General features: G+C 43.0%; 1 protein-coding gene across 9 annotated transcripts in view; it reads left to right on the forward strand.

Moving 5' to 3' along the window:
* Positions 1–22,218, forward strand: part of LOC137377583 (glutamate receptor 3-like) — a 415,021-nt gene that overhangs the window by 330,129 nt on the left and 62,674 nt on the right. The gene's annotated exons all lie outside the window — the stretch shown is intronic.

The raw sequence follows: 22,218 nt of genomic DNA on the forward strand, positions 1-22,218 counted from the left end.
TTAATTGGCCTCGGTCGGGGCTTCCGCCCCTCTGAGGCGGGAAGTCTCGCCTACAAGAGCTGCTGGCCAATCAGAGGGGTAGTTTTAGTGCTGCTGGGGGAGCCCTCCATGGGGCACAGGGTGCCCGATCAGGTATTACTGGGTGGCGTCATCAGATGGCAAAGTGCCTGTCCACCACTGGTAATATACCAGTGGTGGTGGGAGGAGGCCCTTAGGTGACAATTAATTGGCCACTTAAGGGCCTTAATTGGTCTGGGGCGGACAGGCTGCTTGCCACCTCCCCTGCTACTGGTAAAATAGCAGCGGTAGCGGGTAGGTGACAGGAATGGCACCTCCCGACTCCCACTCGATTTATGTCCCGCCCCGTGTCTCAGCCCACTCCTAGGGGGTGTAAAATTCCAGACATGGTTCTGACAGTTCTGCTATCACACACCTTTGTTTCACTGTTTGAAGTTTGGTAGAACCACTCACAGTTCATGGATTCTTGTTTGTTATTGAGACACAATGAATATGTAAAAATAATAGTGGTGCAATTATAAGAACAAACTAGCCTTTTCTAAGGGTGGGACAACAGCTGATGGAAGATTTCAATTGCAGCAGCAGCCATCCAGGCAAGTGGAGAATATGTCATCACACTCTTGATTTGTGCCTCGCAGGTGCTGGAGAGGCTTTGGCAAGTTAGTAGGTAAGCCACTCAGCACAGAATATGCAACCTCTGGCTTGCTTTGGTAGCCATGGCATTTATGTGGCTAGTCCAGTTGACTATCTGGCCAGTAGTGACGCCCGAATGCTGGTGGTGGAGGTTTTTGTGATGGTAATGATAATGTCATTGAATATCATGGGGACATGATTAGATTCTCTCTTGTTAGAGATGCCCATTGCCAGGCACTTGTGTGGCTTGAATATTACTTGTTACCTATCAGCCCAAGTCTGAATGTTGTTCTAATATTGCTGCGTGCAGCCATGGACTGTTTCATTATCTGAGAAATATTCACATGAATCTAAACACTGTAGAATCATCACCAAACAGACCTTATAATAGAGGGACAGCCACTGAAGAAGCAGGTGAAGCTAGTGAGGCCTAGGACTCTGCTCTGACGAACTCCTGCAGAGATGTCTTGGTGTTAAGATGATTAGTCTCCAACAACCATAACTTTCTTCTAAAAGGTATGAACTTAGAGATGTGAAGAAGGAAATGGTTGACCTCAATGTAACAGCTATAGCAAGGCTAAAGTAGATATTAGAATGCCAAGTACCTGCCACAATTAGACATGCCCGAAAATATGTTCCCCTCACCTGTAAATAATTTTGTTCTGAACTGTGGTAACCATTAATAGAAGGTTAAATTGTGCACTGAAGACTTATGATGTATGACCATTCTGCAGCAAGGAGGGACATACAGTGATCAACTGTACAAATCAAAATGTTGGTACCAGATGGGCTGAGAGATCCTTCACACAAGAAATTCTTGATAAGCCAGCTTAGCTGCATGAATCATGTTTATTTAGTGTCATACAAGATGGCATGGAGAATGGGCAGCAGTATGTTACTATCTGTATTGCCTAAACTTACCTGATAGCAGGATAAGGTAGCATACCACAAAAGGGGAAAGTCCCAGATTAGAAGAGGGCCCAGTCCTTGAGGAGGCCATCCTGGAAATCATAATGCATGAAAATATTGAGGGATTAGGGCCAGGTGAAAACTGAGGCCAAGATCAGGAATAATACTTCTGTGTTCTCATTAAATCTTATCCCCCTACATTGTCGCACAGCATACATTTAATTTTAATAGCATTGCATACAGTATTTTGCATTGGAAATTCTGTTTGCAGATGCTTCTTTCAAGTGGAGTTTTGATGTATCTGGAAGATATAATTGATACCATAGCCATTATCTCTAAAGTACCTAGCACCGTTGCTAAGTAGCATAAGAACATAGGAGTCAGCCATTTAGCTCGAGCCCATTCCATTCAATAAGGTCATTGCTGATCTGCAACCTAACTCCATATACCCACCATCGTCCCATTTCCCTTAATACCTTTAAAACTACACAAACCCCAGAAGATGTATATAATAGCCTTGATTTTGCAGTCAGTAGTGAAGCGACAGCACTCTCCGCTGACCTCAAAGAAGGCTGCCCACAAAGATCTAGCAGTCTGTGTGACGTGGATTTCTCCTATCCCAATGTTAATTTGCATCGCGTAGAAAGTTTAACAGCTCTCCAGGCATCCAGCAACAGTGACGTCATCAAACAGGTAAGCAGTCAATCACATTGAAGAATTGCCATAAACAGCAAATCAGGAGGTAAAATGCACTGATTATTGTTCACTTTTTATAAATTTTACAGAGAGTAAAATAAATATTGGGACAGATGCATTAGAAGCTGAAATATCATAAACTTTAACATTTTATTATTTAAAAAAAATAAGAATTATTCCATTATGATAAAAATTTCAATCACATACCATCCTGACTTGGAAATATATCGCTGTTCCATCATCACTGGGACATAATCCCAGAACTCCTTACCTAACAACACTGTGAGAGTACCTGCAGCGGTTTGAGAATGCAACTAACCACAACCTTCTCAAGGGCAATTGGGGATGGCCAATAAATGCTGGTCATGCCGGCAATGCCACAAGGCGGGGCGAAGTATACAAGAAGAAATATTGGGTGCTGTGATCTACATATAAACTGTAAAAATCAGATTGGCAATAGAAGCCTGGATGAGGAGTTCATAGAATGCTTTCGAGATGGTTTCTTAGAGCAGCACGTTCTGGAACCACCAGAAGGCAGGTTATATTAGACTTGGTATTGTGTAATGTGACAGGATTAATTAATGATCTCAGAGTAAAGACACCTCTAGGTAGCAGCGACAACAACATGATTGAATTTTACGTTCAGATTGAAAGACAGAAGAGTGGGTCCGCGGCACAGTGGCGCAGTGGTTAGCTCCAGCGACCCGGGTTCAGTTCTGGGTACTGCCTGTGCGGAGTTTGCAAGTTCTCCCTGTGACCGCGTGGGTTTCCTCCCACATGCCAAAGACTTGCAGGTCGGTAGGTAAATTGGCCATTGTAAAAATAAAATTTAAAAAACTGCCCCTAGTGTAGGTAGGTGGTGGGAAAATGGGATTAATATAGGAGTAGTATAAATGGGTGGTTGATGGTCGGCACGGACTCGGTGGGCCGAAGGGCCTGTTTCAGTGCTGTATCTCTCTATGACTAGTATTTTAAACTTAAATAAGGGCAACTATGTGGGCATGAAAGCTGAGCTAGCTGAAGTGAACTAGGTTACAAGGCTAGGAGATAGATCAATAGAGAAGCAGTGACAGATATTTAAGGGGATATTTCAGAATACTCAGAATAAGTATATTCCTACTATAAAGAAAGATTCTAAGGGGAGGACCCACCATCCGTGGTTAACTAAAAAAGTTAAGGAAAGTATCAAACTTAAGGAAAAAGCATATAATTGCACAAAGATGAGTGGCAGGTTAGATGATGGGTCAGAATATAAAGAACAGCAGAGAGTGACTAAAAGGTTAATCAGGAGAAAGAAATTAGAGTATGAGAGGAAGCTAGCTAGAAATGTAAACACAGATAGCAAAAGTTTCTACAGGTATTTAAAAAGGAAAAGAAGTAAAATGAGTGTTGATCATAGAGTCATAGAGTTATACAGTACAGAAACAGGCCCTTTGTGAGAATGGGGAGTTAATAGTAGATAATAAGGAAATGGCAGAAAAAATGAACAAATATTTTGATGTGTCTTCATTATAGAGGATACAAAAGACATTCCAGTAATAGCTGTAAATATGGAGGTGGAAGGAAGAGAGGAACTTGGTGAAATTACAATCAGCAGGGAAGCGGTACTGAGCAAACTGATGGAGCTGTGGGCTGACAATTCCTGGGTCCTGATGGGCTTCATCCTAGGGTCTTAAAAGAGGTGGCTAATGAGGTAATTGATACATTGGTGTTAATTTTTAAAATACGCTAGATTCTAGAAAGGTTCCATCAGACTGGAAAATAGCAAATATAACCCCGCTATTCAAGAAGGGGGGAGGCAGAAAACTGGTATCTATAGGCCAGTTAACTTGATGTCTGTTGTGGGGAAGGTGTTAGAATCGATCATTAAGGAGGCTATAGCTAGGCACTTAGAAAAACTAAAGGTAATCGGGAATAGTCAGCATGGTTTTGTGAAAAGGAAATTATGTTTAACCAATTTATTGGAGTTCTTTGAAGGAGTAACATGCTTCTGTGGATAAAGAGGAGCCCATTGATGTACTGTACTTGGATTTTCAGAAGGCATTAACAAGGTGCCACATGAAAGGTTATTGCACAAAGTAGGAGTTCATAGTGTAGGGTGCAACATATTAGCATGGATAGAAGATTTGCCGGCTGGCAGAAAACAGAGAGTATGCATAAATGGATCCTTTTCTGATTGGCAGGATGTGTGATGAGTGGAGTCCCACAGGGGTCTGTGCTGGGGCCTCAGCTTTTTACAATTTATATCAATGACTTAGATGAGGGGAACGGTGGCATGGTAGCTAAATTTACAGATGACACAAAGATAGGTAGGAAAGTATGTTGTGAAGAGGACAGAGGAATTTGCAGACCAATATAGATAGGTTGAGTGAGTGGGCAAAAATCTGGCAGATGGAGTATAATGTGGGAAAATGTGAAGTTGTTCATTTTGGCAGGAAGAATAAAAAAGCACGACAAGTAATAAAGAAGGCTAATGGAATTATGAGAGGAATTGAAAATAAAAGTAAGGATGTTATGCTTCAGTTGTACAGGGCATTGGCAAGACTACATCTCAAATACTGTGTGCAGTTTTCGTCTCCTTAATTAAGGAAGGATGTAAATGCTTGGAGGCAGTTCAGAGGAGGTTTACTAGATTGATACCTGGAATGAGCAGGTTGTCTTATGAGTAAAGGTTGGATAGACTGGGCTTGTTATCACTGGAGTTTAGAAGAGTGAGGGGAGACTAGGTTGAAGTATATAAGATCCTGAACAGTCTTGACAAGGTGGATGTGGACAGGATGTTTCCTTTTGTGGGTGAGTCCAGAACTAGGGGGCACTGTTTTAAAATTAGGGGTCGGCCTTTTAGGACACAGATGAGGAGAAATTTTTTTCTCTGAGTGTTGGGTGACTTTGGAACTCTCTGCCTCAGAAGGTGGGGGAGGTGGGGTCCTTGAATTTTTTAAGGTGGTACTAGATAGATTCTTGTTAGGCAAGGGAATCAAAGGTTATCAGGGGTATTTGAGAGTGTGGAATTTGAGACACAAACAAATCAGCCATGATCTTATTGAATGGCAGAGCAGGCTCGAGGGGCTGAATGGCCGACTTCTGCTCCTAATTCATATGTTTGTATGTTCACATCTCATGAATTAACTTTTAAAAATGACATTACACAAATATAAAAGCAGTTTTCCAGGGCCAGAGAGTTTATTCAGTGGTAGTTATGACTTGCAACACTGTTTTAAAAATCCAGTTACACCTCATTAACAAGGCGTAACATTTTCAGAGGATATTAATAGCGATATCATAGCATAGAAGGTAAGTTCTCATCCAGTCAGTGATTTCTAAAGCTTGCCACCTGTAGAGATTTAAACAGTGCAACCTGTGGAGCAGCAGGAAATCACTGTCAGCAACATCTGGATTTCCACATGTGTGGACGCCAGAAGTTGCTGTCAGTTTCACAGTTGTAATGACAGTAAACGCTGACAGTTTCACCATCATTGCAACCAAAAACTCCGGGCTAGTGAGTTTGAGAAGGCAAAGCAATTGGAGGGAAGCAGTAAGTGGTAGTGACAACTGAAAAGCAGGCATCTATTGCTGAGAGAAGCACTGTTCCTGTGTCTGCTACAACAGCTAGGGTTTCTGACCTCATAAGGCAGGCTTATAAAAATAGATTGCTGTCTGATCTGAGCAGAATCATTTACGAGTCACTTGTGCCTGTGCAAAATACCCTGCAAGAACTGACAAGCAGTCCACTAGCCAGATTTGTACATCACGAATGAACAGTTATCTGCACTACAATCTATTGTGGAGTACTTGACAATTTCTGTGACATCTGCAGAAGTGGCACAAGTCTAATTGGGAGTATCTCTCATGAATGTTAAATGTAAGTGATAAGCCCAAATTTCAGTCGAAGAGTTGTAAGGAATATTGAAAGGATGGGATTGGAGCAAAAAGGATGATATGACACTATTTTTCAAGCAAGATTTAATTGTTATTGATATAGGATAAGTTATATTGATCTGCAGAGAGGATCTGAAGCAATCTGTATGGAACTAGGTCAAGCAATTGGTCCTACATTCATCATTGGATCTTCATATCAAGGAGCTAATTGCGATGAGGCACTTTGTGCATAAATAAAAAGGGCTATAGAAACTGGTAGCACATGTGACATAGGAGGTTTTCATTACTCATTTTCAATTATCTGATAGTGGTCAACCAAATATTGAGGAGAGTGGGACTGCAATATTTGTGGATGTTATTAATAATTGTTTTCTTACCCAGCATATTGGACATGATATGAGGAAAAATCATTTTTATATTTAATCATTAGCAGTGACCTTGAGGTAGTATTAGACCTCCATATAGGTAAAGATCTGCCAACTCTGATCATCAGATTAGCCAATTGATTAACCAAGTTACTGCTGTTATAATACCAGCATGGACTGGTTGGTCTGAATGGTCTGTTTCTGTGCTGTATATCGTCTGTAATACTCATGCCAATTTTAGGAGAGTTAAATTTGCAAGAATGAGAGGGGATCTGGGTGAGGTTGATTGGGGAATGTTACTATTTAAGGATGACTGTAGCATAAATGGCAAATGGAAAACTTTCAAAGTCATACCTTTGGCCATGGACATCACGCATGTTTTTCAGATTAAAATGAGGAAGTATAGTAGAACAAAACCAATATGTTTTCATGGTGATGTCCAAAAAAAGGATACTTAAACTCAACTATTTTACCAAATGCAAGTTAAACAGCTTCCAAGATAATGGGGACAGTATAAGACTCAATTGAGGATAATAAAAATCTGATATCAGAATGGCCAAAGGAGCAATAGAAAAGGGGATTATAGATACTTGTGATAATGACAACATGGCATTTTATAATTCTGTTGGGAGTCAAGGGGAGGGACTTAGTGGATTTAATGGCCCCAATATTTCCAGCAAGACAGAGAGAGTTTAGAGGAGGCCAAAAGTGGACCAAGAACACAGCAAGGCTAGGAGCACGGAAGTTCTGCCGAACTTAAACAACAGGACCTCATTAAAAGTTTGTAGCTCCATTTTCTACCTGGAATCCAGCCAAATTGACAGCCTGGCTGGAGGCTGGGAGGGAATATCAGCAACAGGAGGCTGCAGTCGGAGACCCTTGAGGGCAGTCACCGGAAATCGGGAAGCGAAAGAGCAGTCCTGATTGAGAGGAAAGCTAAAGGCCCTAATTGGGGGCGGGGAGAGATGGCACGATTGGGGATGGAGAGAAGGAGGCCATGATCGAGGAGTAGGGAGGGTGGTGGTTGTTGGTTAGGGGCCACAATCAGGAGGTGGCCAGGTGGGACTGGCAATCGGGGATGGGGGGAGGCTGAAGGTTTTCTTGAAGGATCAGGGTGGGGTGAACAAACCTGCTCCTCCTGGCCCGCAAAATGCTGAATTCTTTCAGCAAAAGGAGCTGAACCAGCATGGTAAATAGGGAGTGTCATCAATGTTGCCTTTATGGACTTCCGGGAAACATTTGATAATGTTCCGTACAAGAGATAATTCGCAAAAATGAGAGTGCACTGTGACATAGGTTGGTAATTGGTTGGGAGTTGTCATATCATAGAATGATAAAGCACAGGTGGCGGCAATTTAGCTCATTGGGCCTGTGCCAGGTCTTTGAAAGAGCCGTTTAAATAGTCCCACTCTGCTGTTTCCCCAAAGCCCTAAAATGTTTTCCACTTCAAGTATTTATCCGTTTACCTATTGAAAGTTTTTAATGAATCTGCTTCTACCACCCTTTCAGGCAGTGCATTCCAGATCATGACAACTCATTGCATAAAAAAATGATACTTCATGCAGCCTCTGGTTCTTTTGCCAATAGCCTTAAATCTGTGTCCTCTGCTTACTGGCCCTTCTACCACTGGAAACAGCTTCTCCTTATTTATTCTGTCAAAACCATTCATGATTTTGAGGTAGGAGACAAAGAGTGAGGATTATGGATTTGTTTTCTGGTGCCCACTGGCAGTATTATTCCTAAGTGTGTAATTAGTCTGCAGAATTTTCTGAAGCATCCAACATAGCGTTATAACTTTCTCACTGCAGAATATTAGCATCCAGAGCTAGTGGTCTTCAGTCATTATCCGATGGCTGTACATAGGCCTGAAGATCCAATGGGTGCCACAGCAGCATGTCCAGACAGTATAATCTTGATGGCATCTGACATCTCCAGTAGTCTTTCTCCACCCCTACTCATCTTCTACAGGTAACATTTGTGCAAGTAGTACAGTAGAAACAATCCTTTCTGCCAGCAAATATTTGGTTGAGCAGCTGCTTGGTTCATTATCACAGGAGAGAACCTGACTTCACTGCAGTGTCCAACTCATATGAGCAGTAGGAGAACAGTGTATGAAATGCATGAAGATTGTAATGTAGTGCATTCGACCCTTAATGTGTAATTATGCTGGCAAGAGCTACCACAAATAAGCTAATGTGCACTTTCAGCACATAGTGCACATCACACTCACCTTCAGAACAGATGGAAACCAAATGAGAAATGTCTAAATCTGCACTCTGAATATTACTGCCATCATCACACATTTTTTCGAATGCTAAGTTTGAGATTATAGTGTTGCAAATGATGATGCTGATAGGTATTATAATGTACATAACATGTTAAATGTCAGTAGCATTACCAAACCATATTGCACAAATTATGCTAATTGGCAAAATTGTGCACAGATCAAGATCAATGTATCAATACCAGCTGAGGACATGGCAGAACAACTAATAGATAAAATATTTAAAGTGAATTGGTAGTACAGGCTTAAGCATACTGAAGGAAGTTAATGATGAAATAGCAGAGGTATTAACCAGAATTTTCTAAAATTATTTTGAAAGAAGAATGCAAAACAGACTGTTTGGGTTAATGAAATATCCTTGTTCAAAAAAGGGGAAAATGTTAAACCAGACAACTTATATACCTGCTACTGCAACAGCACCAAATTATATAGCACCTTTAACATAGAACAGCATCCCAAAAGATTTCATAGAGGAGTGAGGAAAATGGCCACTGCGCCAAAGAAAACGATAAGGAGGGTTGACCAAAAGCTTAGTCAAAGAGGTGAATTTTAAGGATGGTCTTAAAGTAGGAGAGAGAGGTAAAGAGGTGAATGTGTTTAAACAGGAAATTCCAGAACATGGGGCCTAGACAGCTGAAAAGGCAATTTCTAATGATTGGACAAAGTAACGAATGAATGCATAAGAGGCTGGAATCAAAGGAACAGAGAGATTGAAGGGAGTAGTTGTAGTTTTGTGCTGTTCTTAAGTCTTCATTAAATGATAACCACAATCTTTATATTTGGATTCAACACAAACACTATTTATTGCCTTGCTTATCTACATTGCATGATTTCAGGTCCAGGTCTTTTCCTCGCTGCTGTGTGTGTTCTGTCTGTAAGCCATGTACTGAGTGTGTCTCTCAAAATGGTGTTTCCTTTATATATATGTCTGATGATGTCACCAGTTGCATCAGTGGCCTGGTCTCTTCAAGGTACAGTTCCTTAAAAGTGAAGTCACCACTACACTACATTACAGTAGTAGCACTGGAGGAGGTTACAGAGATAGGGAGGGATTTAAACACAATATGAGAGTTTTAAATTTGAAGCTTTGGGAGCCAATGTAAGTCAGTGAAGATAGAGGTGATGGGCGAGTGAAAATATGATGAGGCCAGCAGAGTTTTAGATGAGCTGAAATTTGGAGGCCAGCCAGGAGATAATTGGAATAATCAATTCCAGGGGTGACAAAAGCATGATTAAGGGTATCAGCAGCAGATGGGCTGAGGTGGGTAACGTTACAGAGGTGGAAGTAGGTTGGTTTTGAGGATATAAGGTCAGAAACTTAGCCTGCAGTTGATTGGGATGTGAGGTTTGCAAACAGTCTGGTTCGGCCTCAGATAATAGCTGGGTATGGGAATGAAATCGGGTGGCAAGTGTACTCAGTTTGTGGTAAAGGTTAAAGACAATCTTTCCAGTGATTAGCTCAAAATTATAGCTAATCTAAGACTGGAGTTCAGACAACTAGACTGAAAGCACAAAGACAGTGGAGGGATTGAAAAATGTGGTGAAGGCGTGGAGCTGAGTCATCGTCATACATGTGGAAGCTGATGTCAACATGGAGCAGCATGTATATTGGAAAGAAAAGGGAACCAAGGATGAGGTGGGAGGAGAAGCCATTGCTGTTCATGCTTGGCTATGATCAGACAGGTAAGAGTGGAACAAAGTGTGTGCCATCCCACTGGAGATTAGGCAAAGAGGTCAAGGGATAATGCACCATGGGAACCGTTGCAGAGAATGGTGTTTATGACTTTGGTTCAGACCATTTCAGTCCAAGGAGGAGACATTCAAAAAGGGAGCTGTGCGAGATATGGGCACATACCTGGGCAGTGATGCAAAGTACAAAAGCTTGGAAGAGGAAAGCAAAATGGAGATGGGACGATACTTAGTGAGGGAAGAGGAGTTGAGCTTTGCGTTTTTGTGGCGGGGGTGATGATGAGAGTAGTCATAATAAGAGATAACAATGAACACTTAAAAAGGTATGAACTAATCAAGGAAGTCAGTGCAAATTCGTAAGCTTAGCTAATCTTGTCAAATGCTTTTGAAATTATTGAAATTGCTATAGATAAAGGGAATGCAGTGGAAATAATACATTTAGGACAAGATTTTCCATGGGGATTCTTCCACTTGTCTTGCTGTAATTTCAGAAGAGTTGTGGAAATCCCAGAAAAATTGTGTAAATGATATTCCCATTGTTTTTCTGGGATTTCTGCAGTTCTTCCACTGAATGGCAGACAAGTTTCAGAACCCCACCGAAATTCATCCCCTTTGACTTATAAAAAAAGGTTTGATAAAATCCCAAGTAAGAGATCTGTTGAAGTAAACAGTAGAATTCTTGATGGAGTGGAGAAATAGAGGTCCAGGAGTGCAGTTATGCAGTTCGTTAAAAACAGGATTGCAGGTGCAAAGTGCCATACAATTGAAATGGGATTCAGTTTTTCTGTATGGGGCATTGGATACAAAAGAGGGGGTATGAGGAATTCTGTAAAAGGTTAGGCCACAATATTGTGTGTAGTTTTGTATATCCCATTTAGAAAGGATATTGATGATCTGTAAAACATGCAGCACGGATTAACTAGGATGACACCAGGGATTTCAGGATATGTTAATGATGAAGCCAGAACAGAATTCCCTGGAGCCGAGAAGGCGGATTCAGCTCAGGTTCAAATAAAGTGCAAACAATCTGGTTCAGCCTGAGCGAGCAGCCAGGAAGGAAGATAGAATCGGTGGCAAGGGTACAGAGTTTGTAGCAGGGGCTGAAGACAATAACTTCAGTCTTCCCAGCGTCTAACTGGAGGATGTTGCAGCTCATCCAGGACTGGATTTCAGACTGTCAGACAACACAGAAGTAATGGAGAAGAATGGAAACACCAACAAAAGGACATAAATTTAGAATTAGAACTAAAAGCATGAAGCTGGAGGTTAGCAAATTTTTTTTACATGCGAAGTATTATTAGAATATATAATATACTGTCATGCTAGGCCCTCACCTGCCAAAAATGAGGCATATTAATTTTGTCATGAACATTGATTTTAAACTGTTACTGGAGTGAGGGGAGGACTTGTTGAACACATCAGCCATGGATGGAAAAGACATTTGCATATTAACAGATGGTGTTTGGAAGGACAAAGCAGTCATTCCCTGATATTCAACGCACAATGGACTTTTGATCACCAGACGTTGAAGGTGGGGGAACTAGCATTCCAGGTTGACTGCTAAGATAGCCGAATACAAAAACGGACATGGCCAAACCAGCTAGTCGCATGACTAACCTGCTGGGCAACCTGAGTTTTTTGAATTTGTACAAACAGTTTGGGCAGAAAGCTAATTGCTCCTAGACTGAGAAGATCTCTCCTGTTTGCTCCCATCTCTTTCTTACAAACCTCTGAATCCACTGAAGACACATAAACCCCAAGAGTGAAAAGTCTCCTACAGCGAACACGGTTTAAGAAGAATACTAGGCCCCAATGAAAAGCAAGATCTACCAACAATCAAGGACTCTACAGTGAGCTCAAAGAACCGTAACAACAATTCTTTAGATATTGCCTCAAACCTTTCCACTTTATTTTTCTTCTGCCCTTTTCTGTCTCCATTTGCATGTGTGTATCGCGTATGCATGGGGCACGGCGTGTACCTGTAGGCATTAACCGAATTAGAGTTTAAGTTTAATAAATTTCAACTTTTCTTCTTGAAACCTAAGAAAGCCTGTTTGTGCTGGTTTCTTTGCCTTATAATTAGAAAGCGGTGAACAAGGATTTACCAAGGGGGGAGCTAAAAACAGTGTGTTTAGAATTAAACCCTGTTACAGTAAGACCAGGTGAAGGCTAAAAGGGAACCCCAGACCTCTTTCTCACCTGGTCGTAACAATACCAACACAAATGGCTATTGAAGCTGAATCGATCACAGTATGTCAGGCAATTGCACATGCGCTGTTCTCAATTTTCTTCCCATTACAATTATTGGATAGAAAACAGTGGGTGGCCAGTTTGCTATCTTTTGATAAGTGTGGACAGGAGATGAGGTTCCCAAAATCAGCTTTAAAATTTGTTGTTTTTATTCCCCAACCTTCAGAACTTGCTCCTAAATCCGCGTTTACCTTTGAAAACCTGCTTCAAGCTCCTTTTTGGTCTGTCTTTCCTTAAATGTTCTCCTTTTCCTGCTTAGTGTCTGTTGAGAACTCGAAAATGTTTTTGTTCGGTGAGAATTGCTCTACAAATACAAATTGTTCATTAAGTTACTGAAATACTAGATTTATTTTTTACTGAGTAGATACAGTTACTGTCATGAATAAGTAGAAATAAACTTGCTTTATATTCACCTGGGGCATTTTGCAAGCTCTAATGTCAAATGGGATCTTAAAATCTGAAGCTGCGCTCTTAACAGTTGTAACTACAAGGCACTAATGTTAATCTTTATTGGTTTTAAATATTCCAATTTCTATAACCGAAGGGTAATCAAAATGATAAAGGAGAAGCTTTTAAACTAATTTGATTTAATATCTTTGTTTTGTGGTTACAAAAAGAGAAGACGATGAGGTGAATAATCATTTGCTTTCCTGCTAATTTTCAGCAAGCTGTAAATCCAATAATCTTTGTGAGGTCAGGAAGAAAATCTGCATCCATGCATGAATTAATACATACATAAGCAATTAAACATTCATTAATATAATGTGCATATTTGTAGTAATTTGTTTATCTTGTATACAATTGGAGAATTATTTTGAAAGCAGAAAAGAACAACAGAAAAAAAATACAGATTGACTGGTTCACAAACTTTGTAAGGTCTAAATTGGTGATTTTATATGCAAACGGTTTATGCAAATTAGGTTCAAGTGCACTAGAAGTACCACAGCAGATGTTTTCAGCATATTTTAACAGTGTGAATTACTTTAATTTCTAACTTCGGTCTTTAATCAGCAATAATGATTTCAGATATTACGCGAATAGCACGTGTGAAAGACATATTATACATGCTGTAGGGCAAAATAATTGTAATCTTGTTGCATTTGGAAATGTTGTCCACATGAAATGATCAAATGTTGTAAATATAGTGAATAGTAGGCGTGTCGAGTCTTACATATTTGGGGTTTAAAATGTGAACTATTCTGATGCAGTCTTTAAAATAAAATTTTGGGGGGTTCAAATTGCATTGTATGATATTGGTAACAAATACATTGACATTCTTGTATGAACTTCATTTTCTTACTATTTTAACAAAGACATTTACCCATTTATTTTAAACAGACAGATGAATTTCATAAGAAGCCATTAATGCTATGTTACTAATACTTTGCAGCACAAATCAATTCCCATGTGCTAAAACAAGTCTTGCAAAATGGGTTTCTTTCAATCTTGGATGTGGGAGATGCTTGCAAGTCTGCATTTATTATCTATCTCTACTTGCCTGCTAGATTAGATTAACTGTTTATCAAGTAGACATGGTTGGCATCCTTCCATCTACGAACAAACAATCTATTTAGGTTTCTTCTCTTGGCGCACCTTTGCTGATGGCTGTGATGGCCAATCCTTGACAGGCAGGTTCTCCCACAAGTGCTGCACAGGAAGCTGCCAAGTGACGCTGTGAGTTGTTGTTTTTGATGTTGGTGCCTGTTCCCAAGCTGCTATAGCAACAGGTCATCATTGCAGTGCACAGCAGTCCACAGGATGTGTCACCATTTCCCTGTTTCACCAGCTAGTGACTCCCAACTGCAATAGTCGACATTTAGGGCCTTCACGTCACATTTGCAAGCATCCTTGAAGCGGAACTTTGGGCACCCCATTGGTCATCTGGCCCCGGCTACCTCACCATACAGAAGGTCTTTGGGTATGCAACTGTCTTCCATCTGGAGAACAGCTAATGTGGTCCCACTATTTAAGAAAGGTTGTAGAGATAAGCCAGGGAACTACAGACCAGTGAATCTCATGTCAGTGGTAGGGAAACTATTGGAGAAAATTCTGAAGGAGAGAATCTATCACCATTTGGAGAGGCAAAATTTGATTAGGAATAGTCAGTATGGCTTTGTCAGAGGGAGGTCATGCCTAACAAATTTGATTGAATTTTTTGAGCATGTGACCAGGTGTGTAGATGAGGGTAGTGCAGTTGATGTAGTTTTCATGGATTTCAGCAAAGCCTTTGACAAGGTCCCACATGGGAGACTTATCAAGAAAGCAAATGCACATGGGATACAAGGTAACTTGATAAGGTGGATTCAAAATTGGCTTAGCTGTAGGAGACAGAGAGTGATGACAGACGGCTGTTTTAGTGACTGGATGCCAGTGTCCAGTGGCGTACCACAGGGATCTGTGCTGGGTCCCCTATTGTTTGTCATTTATATAAACAACATAGATGACTATGTGGGGGATCAGTAAGTTCGCAGATGACACAAAGATTGGCCGAGTGGTTAACAGTGAGGTGGAGTGTCTTAGGTTACAGGAAGATATAGGCAGGATGGTCAAATGGGCAGAAAAGTGGCAGATGGAATTTAAACGCTGAGAAGTGTGAGGTGATGCACTTTGGAAGGAGTAATGTGACAGGGAAGTATTCAATGAATGGCCTGACACTGGGAAGTTCCGAGGAACAAAGGGACCTTGGCGTGTTTGTCCATAGATGTCTGAAGGCAGAAGAGCAGGTTAATAGGGTGGTGAAAAAGGCATATGGGACACTTGCCTTTATCAATCGAGGCATAGATTACAAAAGCAGGGAGGTCATGTTGGAGTTGTACAGAACTTTGGTAAGGCCACAGCTGGAGTACTGTGTGCAATTCTGGTCGCCACATTATAGGAAGGATGTGATTGCATTGGAGGGGGTGCAGAGGCGATTCACCAGGATGTTGCCTGGGATGGAACATTTAAGCTATGAAGAGAGGTAGGATTGTTTTCGCTGGAGCAGAGAAGACTGAGGGGTGACCTGATCGAGGTGTACAAGATTATGAGGGGCATGGACAGGGTGGATAGGGAGCAGCTGTTCCCCTTAGTTGAAGGGTCAATTACGAGGGGTCACAAGTTTAAGGTGAGGGGTGGGAGGTTTAAGGGGGACTTGAGGAAGAACTTTTTTACCCAGAGGGTGGTGACGGTCTGGAATGCCCTGCCTGGGAGGGTGGTAGATGCGGGTTGCCTCACATCATTTAAAAAGTACCTGGATGAGCACTTGGCACGTTATAACATTCAAGTCTATGGGCCAAGTGCTGGCAAATGGGATTAGGTAGACAGGTCAGGTGTTTTAATGCATCGGTGCAGACTCGATGGGCCGAAGGGCCTCTTCTGCACTGTATTATTCTGTGATTCTGTGATATTCACCGAGACCATTTTCCAGGCTGCAGTCACAAGCAATGTTGTAAAATCTGAAGCCACTTTTGCAGAGGCAGGTTGGGGGTAACGGGTTGCCATCAGGGCTTGTTAAGAGACTATTGAGGCCAATTAAAGGAGGCCGACTGTGATTTTCCAGTCAGCCTCCGGGTTTCTACAGATGGTGGGGGCAGGTTTAGGTGTCTGGAGGCAGCCGCCTGGTGGCAGACAGTGGAGGCATCAGTCCAGGCAGGTCTAGAGGCCATCACTGTCTGCCTGGGTGCAAGAGCATCCACAGGCCAGCCTGTAGAGGAACTCCCCCTGCCCATCCCCAACCCCCACAACAGTGGTGGCCTGGCTGCAAGATCTATTTTTGAATTTAAGTTCAAAGAAGTTTCCCTTACTTAACCTATATTGCAGCCTGCTGCTGCTGTCAAGCTGGAAGGCCCATGATTGGCCTTCCAGTTTCGTGAGCCCTCCCGCTGTTCTTAATTGGATGGTGAGCCCACCTCCAGGCCAATTAAGGGGGCACCCCCATGAAAATAGGGGCCAGTAACTGCTTTTCCCCGGGGGCGAATTCGGAACCCGAAAACGGTCCCGACCTCTGTTTTCCACATTCGGAGGAAAATCCCATCCTATATCTTCCACAGCAAGACAGCCAATGAAAAAGGAGAAGCATGTATTCTATCAAACAGCTGTGAATTAAAATTAGAAGACAGCTAAGTCATTCGTGGGCTGACTTCTGATTTTGCGCTTACATAATATGGATCAGCATGTGAAATATCTGTGGCAAGGCAAAACCTGAAGCTTACTCTCTATGAAACTGCTGTATAGGAATGGACATTACAGAATGAGGAAAGCCAGTTTTGCAGGCCAGAGATTGTAATCCTTACTGCATGGAATGAGGGAGTAGTAGCAACTTATGGTACCAAGGACCACATTTGTCCCTTTAGAAATATCTGATGTACCAGGCATGGGAGGGGGTGGTCCCACATGCAGAGGTCTTACATGTGCACAGCTTAAGTAGAATCACAGCAGAATTTCAGTAAAACCTGACAGCTATAGATACTCTTTCTATAAGGCAATCACTGAGAAGGAGTATTAACTTCGGTATCATACATCTGAAACAAAGCACAAAAACTAAGCGCCACAGCTTTCCAACACACTCAAAATATGCTTTGTCATTCGCCACAAGCATGAACACACTCTTTGCCTTTTTCCCATGACAGCTTTGTTATTTAATCTCTCCTGCCCTATCACACACCTTCCCTTTTGTTCTCCTCCTCACCAACACTGCACCGCACCCCAACCTCCCGCCCCCCCTGCCCATCCCCGCATCATTGGCTTAAAACCTAATTCTTTTCTAACCTTTGCCAGTTCTGATGAAAGGTCACAGACCTGAAACATTAATTCTGCTTCTCTCTACACAGATGCTACCTGACTTGCTGAGTATTTCCAGCACTTCCTGCTTTTAGTACAAAATATGTTGAACTTGATTTAAACATTGTGCTGAGTATTTATTTGTCATTGTTGAACATACGAACTAGGAGCAGAAGTAGGCTATTCAGCCCCTCTAGCCTGCTCCGCCATTCAGCAACATCATGGCTGATCTGTTTCTGTCTTGAATGCCACACTCCCACCTACCCCCGATAACCTTTGATTCCCTTGCCTAACAAGAATCTATCTACCCCCGCTTTAAAATTATTCAATGACCCCGCCTCCTCCACCTTCTGAGGCAGAGAGTTCCAAAGTCGCTCAACCCTCTGAGAAAAGAAAATTTCTCCTCATCTCTGTCCTAAAAGGGCGACCCCTAATTTTAAAACAGTGCCCCCTAGTTCTGGACTCACCCACAAGAGGAAACTTCCTTTCCACATCCACCTTGTCAAGACTGTTCAGCATCTTATACACTTCAATCAAGTCTCCCCTTACTCTTCTAAACTCCAGTGAAAACAAGCCCAGTCTATCCAACCTTTCCTCAGAAGACAACCCGCTCATTCCAGGTATCAATCAAGTAAACCTCCTCTGAACCCCCTCCAACGCATTCACATCCTTCCTTAAATAAGGAGACCAAAACTGCATCCAGTATTTGAGATGTGGTCTCACCAATGACCTGTATAACTGAAGCATAACATCCTTTTATTTTCAATTCCTCTCGTAATAAAGGATAGCATTCCATTAGCCTTCTTTATTACTTGCTGTTCCTGTATACTAACTTTTTTGTGACTCATGCACTAGAACACCTAGATCCCTCTGCACCTCGGAGTTCTGCAGTCTTCTCCATTTAATACAGCAGGATCTAACATTAAATGGCAATTATATAGAATTTACAGAACTGAGAATGAAAGTGTGGGTCAATGTAGCGTGATGACAGGAACCATCTTCCTGTCAAGACCTCATGTAACACCACCCGTACTTCAGCAGCCATGAAACAGGGGACCGTGTACTGGGCTGCACCTGTATGTATTTCCTGCATTACAGCATGACTATACTTCAAAAAGTACTTCATTGACTGCAAAGTGCTTTGAGCTGTCTAGTGGTGCTATCTAAATGCAAGTCTTTTATTCTGTCTACTTTTCTATGTAGGTTAGCGCCACAATGAAGATACATGCACTTCTATATATAGCTGTGCCAATGAACTAGTTAAGTGGAATTGAATCTCGGCTGAGCTGTTCTGAAGTTGATCCTATTGTATCCACAGGACTGAAATCCAGACAGTTTGTAATGTGGGATGTTATTAGATGAAGTTGGAGAGAATTGTAGTTTTTGATTTCCCATATTTTCATAATATTTGTGCTTCCAAGCCTTGTGCTGTGAGTTTCAGCATTTTGAACTAACGGGCTGAATTTTATCAGTCCTTCGACACCATGGGTTGCACCGTAAAATGCTAGCAGGCGCGGCCCCCCTCGACCCATGACGCCGAGAAGGCCCTGGCCGATATTAGTGGCGGCGGTGAGGCCTCTGTGCACCACCACCCCCGCCCCGCACCGCCCCTGCCACTTGGCGGCGGGATCTTAATTAAAAAATATGGAAATCACAAAACCTAACATGCCAATGACCTTGCCTGCTGCCAGCGGCCGTCCCACACCGATTTTACGGCTGCCGATCGCAACTCGTGCACCTTCCGAGGCAAGAAGCTGGTGGGGATGGGGGAGAATTAAAATTATTAGGGCGGGTGGGGGGGTGGTGGTGGGAGAGCGGGGCAAACTTTTTTTATTGGCTGTAGGTATGGTGGGAAGGGGTTGAAGGGCAAAAGTGACGAGGTTGGGGAGGAAAGTTCGCGATGTCAATAAAGTTAATTCAGGGTCGGTGGCCCTAAAATAGACATTGGGGGGGTGGGTTGAAAGGGCCTCCAGGTTCCAATAAAATTTAAAAATGAGGTTTTAACCGGTTTCCACTTTAAATATTAGTGCGGGGTGTGGAGGGACGGGGTTAAATTTGCATCATTAGGGGATGGTGGGAAGGGGTGACTTTGTTCAGTTTGCCGGGGGGGGGGGGGGGGGGGGGAAGGTCAAGTATGGAAGGTGTTTTGCACGCAGGAGAGGGCAAATAATGAATGTTATTGTTATTGGGGGTGAGAAAGGGGCGGCAGATTTTTAATCAGTACAGTGGGGGGTATAATTTTTAAAATTTAAATTAGTCGGCAGGGCTTTAAAAATGGCATCAACGCCTGTGCACAGGCAGTTCACGCAATTGCCGGCGTCAGAGAGCCCACACCCTCCAAATGATTGGGGAGGCGGGGGGGGAAATGGCCCGACCAGCATATTATTGTGGGCCGCAGTGACGAAGATCGCGGCGGCACGGCGACACACAGGCCGCCATTTTTTTCGGCTGCCGGTGCTCCCAGCGGCAGATGCATAAAATCCAGCCCTTTGTTACCAATAGGGATTAATACATTTCCTACCGTTTTTTTCAGAATTTCTGTTTCACTGCATATTAATTGGAAAAGAAATTTTACAATCAAACAAAAATCAGAAGGAAATAAAATTATGTTTCATTGTGATTCAATCCGTTATTTTCTTTTATTTCTATTGTTTTTTAGAACAAATTATGTCCAAATAGTAAGTGTTAATGATCTGTCTAGGAAGATTTATTAGATGCTAAGTGCATAATGGATTGTGATCTGTAAGCAGTTATTAATCTACAGTCAATTTAACAACTCATTTAACTTTGGATACAGGTATTTCATAGCTTTGATAATTGAAAACTGGACAGGAAAAATTTGTTTTGTAGTTGCTGACATTTTCCCAAATGCTGTGCACATGTAGGAACGGACCTGTTTCACAAATGGGCATGTTTGTTGACAATGCAGCCACTAGGCTGCGCAGTACTAGCACATGCACAAATGCAGCCTCTTCCACTGGAACGTCAGTGTCTGCGATGTTCAGGCAACTGCCAGGATTAAAAATGGCGCCGCTCAATTTATCACAGAAAAACAAATGGAACCCCAAAATACACTCAATGGCTGCCATCGCCCCATCTATCCCACCCCCCACCCCCACAACAGTCCTGCCATTGAACTCTCTATCGGTCCCTCCTGCACCTGTCTTCTCACCACTGGCTCTCCACTGCCTTGCCTTAAGTACTTGCTACAGCCTTGCCAGCTGCCCCCGTCCATCAGCTGGTCACTCCACACCTCGCCATTGCTCTCCCTGCAACACGCCAGCCCACTCTCTGGCTGCTCGCTACCCACTTCCTGCGGCCCCACCCCTGGCCACCCCCTCTCTGGCTGCTTGCGTTCCGCTTCCCCCCCACACCAGATGCTAGCTCCAGGCCGCACCACCTCTCTCCTCTCGGCCACTCGCTCCCATCGTTCTCCGCAAGCCGCCCAAAGAAGCAAAGCAGGCGGGAGGGGTGACGGGTCAACGTAGGAGCGAGTGGCCGAGAGGAGGGAAGCAGCGCGGCCTAGAGCTAGTGGCTGGAGGAGAAGGGGTGGGAGGGGGAAGTGGGGAGCAAGCAGCCGGAGAGTGGGGTGGGGGGTGGGGGGGTGTGCGGGAAGCGAGGTCTGGAGCGAGCAGCTGAGGGGGGAGAGCGGCCAGTAGGGCCTGCAGGTGGGCCTTCATGGCTGGTGTCATGAAGGCAATATAGAGGATGTTGTTTCCTTGCTGGCCAACAGGCACTGTGGCCCCATCCTTATGAATCTTCTCCAGTGTATCACACAGTGCATCCATGTTGTCATCTCCTGTTTTCAGCCCGGTCTTTACATTTCTGATGTCTCTAGGGGTCATGGTTTTGTTGAATGAATGCTGGATGTAATCCTTCAGCTGTTTGTTCCCGGCCTACGGCTTGACGAACTCTTCTACCTTCTTCCTTTCATCCTGGTTCACTTGTCGTCTCCTTGCTTAGAAGTGTAAACATTATGGATCCAAAACATGACCAGTATGTACAAGCTAGTAGGAACTGACACACAGTTTGTTCTTGATTGCATCGAATTTCACAGTGATGAAGGCCTCACAGCCTGGGGCAAGATACCTGAAAAGTTACGCCGACATTCAATGAGCATGTCCAAGTTCTTTGAGCCTTCAGCAAAACCTCAGCCATCCCCAGGTGTGTTGATGGCAGCAGTGTACATGCACACCATGACAAAGTTCCAAAAGCTTATGCGCGCCAGGTTCAAATGCAGAGGTGGTGCTCCATCCAGGAGGTAACAAAGAAGGCACTCTGTAGAAACTTAAGAGAAATGAAATTCACCCTAGGAGGGGGCAGCATCTCACCGCTGAGATGTCTTGATGCTGCAAATCTAATCTTGGTTCGATGCGCATCAAGGAACAGCATTACTGGACTGACACACTACACAACTGGGAATGTACCTCTGATTTGGTCTCACCCCAGTGGAACGGATGAGTGGCTGCCCATAGTGGACACAGCACAGTCTCACCGAGGCATACTTAAAGCGGCTGGGAATTTTGATTCGCCGTCTCTTGTTCTCCCTCTCAAGTGTATGGGTGCTCACTTTCTTAAATAGACTCCCCGTTGCCTGTAAGCACAACAGCAAAGCACATTTAAACAGCATTGTTAATACATGTGAGCATAACAAGACACATTACAGGATGTGCCTGCAGACCATGCTACCTGTTGAAACATCTCAAGTTTACTGCTGAAGTCGTCATAACTCTCAAA

The sequence above is a fragment of the Heterodontus francisci genome, chromosome 15, assembly GCF_036365525.1.
Source record: "Heterodontus francisci isolate sHetFra1 chromosome 15, sHetFra1.hap1, whole genome shotgun sequence".
In the NCBI taxonomy this organism is placed as follows: domain Eukaryota; kingdom Metazoa; phylum Chordata; class Chondrichthyes; order Heterodontiformes; family Heterodontidae; genus Heterodontus; species Heterodontus francisci.